At 42.1% G+C, this 7,617-nt stretch overlaps 1 protein-coding gene across 1 annotated transcript in view; it reads left to right on the top strand.

Moving 5' to 3' along the window:
* The first annotated feature begins 927 nt into the window (after window positions 1–927).
* HPGDS (hematopoietic prostaglandin D synthase) overlaps window positions 928–7,617 on the top strand; it is a 152,679-nt gene continuing 145,989 nt past the window's right edge. The window contains exon 1 of the mRNA XM_069743579.1: window positions 928–1,029. The gene's annotated coding sequence lies outside the window, so the exon portion shown is untranslated. The remainder of the gene's footprint in view (window positions 1,030–7,617) is intronic.

Genomic DNA, 7,617 nt, shown 5'->3' with positions numbered 1-7,617 from the left:
CTGGGTTGCCCACCTTTTGTCCTGTGCCCTGGGTATTTCACCTGCCACTATCTGATTTTATATGTATTGTATTTAATAAAGATTATATATTTTTTTTATCTCATGGCCTTGGTGTGAAGGTTGGTCTTTTGGTGTATTAGAAATAAGTTCTGGCCTAGACATTGTCAGAAGTCCTGGCTTATAGTGAGGAAACTGGAGATGAAGTCTGCAGACGATGGAAAGAAGAGGGTCGAACAATGAGCAGCAGTGTGGCTGGAAAGGTGAGCGTTAGTTAAAAAAATAAACTAATGCTCGACTCTCCATTCGCTCTGTTGTTGCCCTCTGGTCCTTTTCTTTCCGCCATCTTGTCTTGTATCTCCAAGACCTCCTGGTTGTGTCCAGGTCCTGGAGGTCACTGCATGTTATAAGGTCGGAACATCAATGAGCTGAATGTGCAGTAATGTCTGAAGCCTGGACACAGCCAAAGGTCCTGGTCTGTAGTGAAGAGGCCATAAATGCGGCAAGCGATGGTCGAGAGAAAAGGATTGCGAGTGGTGAGCAGCAGAGCAACTGGAGCTGTCAGCTGTGAGGTGAGTACAGTAATTTTCTTTTTTATGGCCCTTTTCCATCTTGCATATATATATTTGAGTTACAAACAAACCTACAAAATGTAGTTTGTAGACTCTAGTTTGTATTACTACCTATATATTTAATCTAGGGCTAAATTGTGTCTGCTAAGTGCTAATTTTCAGAAATGAACGTTTGTAAGTATTGTATAATAGATTTTTACGCATTTTTCTAATTTATTTGCAGAATTACCTTGTTTAACCTCTCTATTTAGTTTTGGATCAAATTATACAAATTATTGTTAAAATGTTCAATGAATTGTTCCTTAGACTGTCCCGTAGGGGGCAATATTAAGTAATGATTGCCAGATCTTTCCTTTGGGTGGGGATGTACTAATACAAGAAGCAGTTCAAAAGTCATTTCTTCACTCTGTGAGGCCAGGCTTAGTGCAGCTCCTTCCTTCTGAGGACTCCAGACTGTAAGGTAAAATGAAAATTCCTTGTTTTAGTCCCTTCTATCCATATACTATAGGTCATTTATGACATGTGGATTATAACTCTCTTGAGATTTTAATGCAGTAGATAAGATTGTGTAAACTGAAATACTAATGCCTAAGCGGAATGTTCTGTAGTCTTACTGTATTCACTCATATTACTTTGATGCGCTCTGTAAAACATCTTTTTTAATTTGGAAAAGATATATGAAACACTAATAGATGTTCACAGAGCACAGATCTATATAGTGAGTGCTTCTACCTGAAGTATGGTAAATCCAAGTACTAATTTCACAGAAAATAAACATGTAACTAAACAATCATCACACACATATTCTGAAGTTAAGCCAAATGTTTATGACTCCTGAGATCTGCAGTAGACATGTCATGATTTAGAATTAATTTTCTGATATATTAGTGTCTGAACTAATCAATTTCACAAATATAAATGTTGGCTTATAGCGCCAGCATAGAACTATTTTGTATGTTCTATATTTTGCAATTAAAATGTGTTATAATGCATATTTCCAATATAATTGTGTATTTCATTTAATGCTGTGTTGAGTAGTATGGTATGCATACTGTATGTTGCATACAAAACCTAAGATAAAAACAAAATGAGCATGCAATGCTTAGGCGCATGTTCACACTGGCCATAAAACAGACAAAACCTAAGATTAAAAGCAAAATGAGCAAATACCCTGCAGTAAATAGATAGCAAAAGTGCAAGAAAATGATATAAGGTACTTAGTTAACATAAGTTTTATCAAAGAAACGTAAATGTCATCCCACTACATTGAAGTGACCCTTTTCGGGACGGTCCTAGCCTCCAGTGTTAAAACCTTACGATACGTTAAATGACATAAATGTGAATAAGGGTCGAGAAGGACCGAGATACCAACAAATGGACACCTAGCCATGGGGAGCTACATAAGAGTAATGTCCACCTCAAATAAAAGGAAGGACACACACTTATTTGCATATTGTGCAAAACCCTGAAACAAATCCTAAAGAGATGAAGTGGAATATAAGTTGGTATGCATGCAAAGTATAGGCGCATGTTTACACTGAAAACTAAACAGACAAAACTTAAGATAAAAACAAAATAAGTAAATAACTTGACAGCAATAGTGGATAAAAATAACATAGGGTACTTTGTTAACATAATTTTGATTTAAAAAAGTAACTGCCATCCCACAGTATCAAGGTGACCCTGTTAAGTATGGTCCTAACTTCTAGTGTTAAAACCTTACCATATGTTAAATGACATAACTGTGAATAAGGGCCAAGCAGGACTGAGATTCCGACTAATGGACGCCCAGTCATGGAGCGCAATATAAATGTAATGTCCACCTCAAACAAAATGGAGGCCACACCCTTATTTGCAAAAAGCTTATATTCCAGTTCATCTCTTTAGGTATATGTTGCATACAGTAGCTATGAATTGGATTTTTATGACCACATTCATACACCAAATGTTCACTGATTTTTCTTGTTCATTCAGGGTCATTGGAAACATCTTTTTTTCTGCCAATGGTTATTTGGATATTTATAACATCATTCTGGGTCCATACAAAATTATCAACTTGAAATGTATCTACCATATTTTTCGGACTATAAGACACACTTTTTTCCTCCAAAAATGTGGAGGAAAATGGGGAGTGCATCTTATAGTTCGGATGTCCCTAATCTGGCTGTGATGGGGAGGTGGAGGAGCGGCAGCGGCGGAGCAGCGAGTCACTGGAGGCAGGAGCCGGCTGCTGCGGCTAACTCCTGTGCCCACTATGAAGAGAAATTAATACTCTATTCCATTGCCACGGGCGTGGAAAGGAGTGAATATTCATTTCTCTTTAATAGCGAGCACAGTGTTAGCCGCAGCAGCCGGCTTCTTGCAGTTGCCGGGCATTTGAGTGTGCTTAAGGCAATGAATATTCACTGCATTCCACTCCCATAGGCGTGGAATGCAAAGAATATTCCTTCACTTTAGTAGTGGCATAAGTGAAAGCCCAGCAGCTGCAGGAACCCGGTAGCTGTGGCTGACACTGTGCTCGCTAAAGCGCAATAAATACTCACTGCACTCCATGCACACAGTCCCAGCATGGAGAACAGTGAGTATTCCGGCAGCTGTCCTCGGCAGCTTGTAAGCAGTGCATGACGTCACTGCCATGCGCTGCTTACAAGCATAAAGCAGCTGCTGGCACCAGAGCAGGATGCTGCGAGAGCGCACAGGGAAGGTAAGAATGTTTAGTTTTTTTCCTGCTGGGAGCCATGCATACCACAATAGGAAAGGGGACGATCATACCAGGATATGGATGGGGCCATCCCTACCAGGATGGAGATGGGGTCCCTGTATACCAGGATAGGGATTGGGGCCAATCACACCAGGATAAGGATTGGGCCATGTATACCAGGACAGAGATGGGGTCATGCATACCAGGATGGGCATGGGGTCAATCATATCAGGATAAGGACGGGGCTATGTATATAAGGATGGAGATGGGGTCCCTGCATACCAGGATAAGGATTAGGCCATGCATACCAGGATGGAGATGGAGGCCCTGCATACCAGGATAAGGATGGGGCCATGCATACCATGACAGGGATGGTGCCCTGCATACCAGAATGGTGAGGGGGCCGTGCATACCAGGATAAGGATGGGGACATGCATACCAGGACAGAGATGGGGGTCCTGCATACCAGGATAGGGATAAGGGAGCCATGCTTATCAGGATGGAGAATATAAAGCTTAGAATTGAACACATTTTTTGCTTCAATTTTTTTTTCTAATTACCTCCTCTAAAGCCTAGGTGCGTCTTATGGTCTGATGCATCTTATAGTCCAAAAAATACGGTATATATAGTCAAAACATTTAATTAACTTATCACTAATGTGATGGCTGGAGCTGCTTCTCTTTGGTGAGACAAAAGACATTAGGTGGCATTGATGATGTTGCTACTCAAAACTACTTTTCCAGGTTTGCGTCGGTATCAAGCGCAGTTGACTCTTTGTGATAAGATTTGTAGAGAACTGATAACAGTAGTAAGTTGTTCCGAACACAGATATACAGTACAGACCAAAAGTTTGGACACACTTTCTCATTTCAAGATTTTTCTCTATTTTCATGACTCTGAAAATTGTACATTCACACTGAAGGCATCAAAACTATGAATTAACACGTTGAACTATATACTTAACAAAAAAGTGTGAAACAACTGAAATTATGTCTTATACTCTGGGTTCTTCAAAGTAGCCACTTTTGCTTTGATGACTGCTTTGCACACTCTTGGCATTCTCTTGATGAACTTCAAGAGGTAGTCACCAGGAATGGTTTTTACTTCACAGGTGTGCCCTGTCAGGTTTAATAAGTGGGATTTCTTGCCTTATAAATGGGGTTGGAACCATCAGTTGTGTTGTGCAAAAGTCTGGTGGAAACACAGCTGATAGTCCTACTGAATAGACTGTTAGCTGCTTTTTTCTTGCCATAATACAAATTCTAAGTAAAGAAAAACGAGTGGCCATCATTACTTTAAGAAATGAAGGTCAGTCAGTCTGAAAAATTGGGAAAACTTTGTGTCCCCAAGTGCAGTGGCAAAAACCATCAAGCACTACAAAGAAACTGGTTCACATGAGGACCGCCCCAGGAAAGGAAGACCCAGAGTCACCTCTGCTTCTGAGGATAAGTTTATCCGAGTCACCAGCCTCAGAAATCACAGGTTAACAGCAGCTCAGATTAGGGACCAGGTCAATGCCACACAGAGTTCTAGCAGCAGATACATCTCTACAACAACTGTTAAGAGGAGACTTTGTGCAGCAGGCCTTCATAGTAAATTAGCTGCTAGGAAACTACTGCTAAGGACAGGCAACAAGCAGAAGAGACTTGTTTGGGCTAAAGAACACAAGGAATGGACATTAGACCAGTGGAAATCTGTGCTTTGGTCTGATGAGTCCAAATCTGAGATCTTTGGTTTCAACCACCGTGTCTTTGTGCGACGCAGAAAAGGTGAACGGATGGACTCTACATGCCTGGTTCCCACCGTGAAGCATGGAGGAGGAGGTGTGAGGGTGTGGGGGTGCTTTGCTGGTGACACTGTTGATGATTTATTCAAAATTGAAGGCATACTGTAATCTCCACTTCGTACAATATCCCCTAGAGAGTATAATGCACCAGATAGTCCTTAATATAGTATAATGCACTCCCCATAGGCCTCCATATAGTATAATGTACTCTCCATAGGCAGACTCTATATAGTATAATGCACTCCCCATAGGTTGACTGTCTTTAGTATAATGCACTCCCCTTAGGAAGATTCCATATAGTATAATGCTCCCCTCATAGGCAGACTCTATATAGTATAATGCACTCCCCATAGAGAGACTCTACATAGTATAATGCAGTCTGGCATAATGTCCGGCAAGTTAAGGGTTACTACATTTGTATTTATGTTAGACGTATTAAAGGGTTTGTCCATGTTTGTTCTGAATTCTCACAACAAACTCACTGCACACTCTCAGGAGCCTCAGGTCCTTGCAGTTAGAGCAGGAGGTCATGCAACCTGAGATTTGCATATATGCATATGTGAGCAGGTATCAGGATGCAGTAACGGACGGAGGGAGAACAAGGGTTAACGGGATTTTAATGGAACAGTGTTGCTCCACACAGGGAGAGAGTAAATGGGGGAGATAAGGATACTAAAACGTAGGTATAGCAGGAGCAATAGAGGGTTGAGGAAAGTACAAAGGTATCAAACTTAATAGTCTGGCATTCAGTCTCTGTGAAAATAGCGGTGGCGTTCCAGCCTGAACATTTGAAGAATGCGGCGGAGATGGGTCCTGGGCTCCTGTGTTGGTGACTCGCGAGGGTCCTGGATGGTCCTTTCTTGGGTCCTGGTTCCACGATGTGTCACGATGGAGAGGACAGTCCTTTCTTTTTAAGCGTTGGCACCATGCTAATACGGGCAGGAGAGTCTACGTACGATGGCCGCACTCGGTTATGGCCGGGATCTCGAGTCTCGAACGGTGCCTCTGTGGTCTGGTCATGGGGAGGGCTCACTCACACTCAGTGACACTGGGGGAGTAGATGTCAGGGTTCTTAGGGGATGACTCTTCCTACAGTCTCCGGTAAGTCTTCATAGGCCTCTCTGACTTAAGCCTATTGTGTCCTGACTGTTCAGCGAAGGAGGGCTCTCACTTTGCCTCCTCACACTACAGCTTCCCGCCAACCGAGTTCCTGTTCTCGCTCACTGCTCCCCTCTTATACTCTTCACGCCCCTTGATCTCAAGTTCAAAGGTCACTAAACTCCCCCTTGCAACTTGGGTGACAGCACCGATGGTTCCGGACTCGTCCCAGACAAGGCGCGGTGACGCCGGCTCTCCTCCTTACACATATATGCCAACTAGACAGGCGTGGACTCATTCAATACAAGTGAATTGAGTGAGGCAGGACACATCTAGCTGGAATGTGACTGACGTATGAAAATCGCATACTTGCGTTTACATAACCATTCACTCTTCCAATCCTGGCTCGTGACTTTAAATATGCAAATTGCATATAAGTGGTCACATGATAATTACGCAAACTACTTGAGCGGGGGAGGAGTGAAGGGGGCACCAAATTTAATTCTTGCCCGGGGTGCCAGAATACCTAGATACACCTCTGTCCAAGGTTACCTTAGGGACTGAGAGCAAATGGCAAGTTGTAGAGAAGCTATTACATTTGGTCTTAATGGATACATGGTCTCGTTGTAGTCCACACTAAATGCCATGTGAGCAATTACAAGCTCAGTTCACTGATGTTTAGTGCCTCATAAACAAAACTTAAACGCCCTAAAGGATTCACATTGAAAAGCCTTGTGTGGGCTCCTAGACCTCTGTATGACTTGATTTCATAACAAAACTGGTCTCTCTAAGTCCAACGGTCACAATAGAAAAGTTTATATCTGTGTACTATGTACTGTTTTCCTTTCCTTCAGTTTGACACCAAAAGATTATTAGGCAATCATAGCATACAGTATTATCAGTCTGAATCCCAGCTTGTCCGACACATTGTAGCATTAATCATATGGAGATATTAGCCTGTATCTATAAAACATGGACAGTAACAGACTTTATACGTGCTTTGGGATGGAAAACAGTGATCTCTTTCATTAGATGATTCAATGTTTCACAGAGAATGAATTGTGTTGTGTGGAATAGGAAATGGATAGCATTTCACATGACAAGAAATAGGGAAATACATTTTAGTAATTTGAATGTACAAGGTTTATCTGCTAACAGTAAAAGAACATAGTATAGGCCTGGCTGGAGATATGACTCCATCATAGTAGATATCAAATCTGCATTCCTCTTTCCTTCAGTTCTGCATTTTAAAGGGGTTGTCCACTACTTTGTATAATGCCCCCACCCATTTAAACCTTGTAACAAAGTATTTTTGCAAATATCTCTTGTTGCCATCTGTGCCTGTGAGCGGCGCTATCACTGACCACTCACTCGGCATCATGTGACCCTGGCTGCTGCCGCCGCTGACATCCACTGTCATGCACACCCCTCCTGATTGACTGGACTGTGGACGGAGTTTTACC

This window comes from Ranitomeya imitator, chromosome 1, assembly GCF_032444005.1.
Source record: "Ranitomeya imitator isolate aRanImi1 chromosome 1, aRanImi1.pri, whole genome shotgun sequence".
Taxonomy (NCBI): Eukaryota; Metazoa; Chordata; class Amphibia; order Anura; family Dendrobatidae; genus Ranitomeya; species Ranitomeya imitator.
This window is presented reverse-complemented; position numbering and strand designations above follow the sequence as displayed.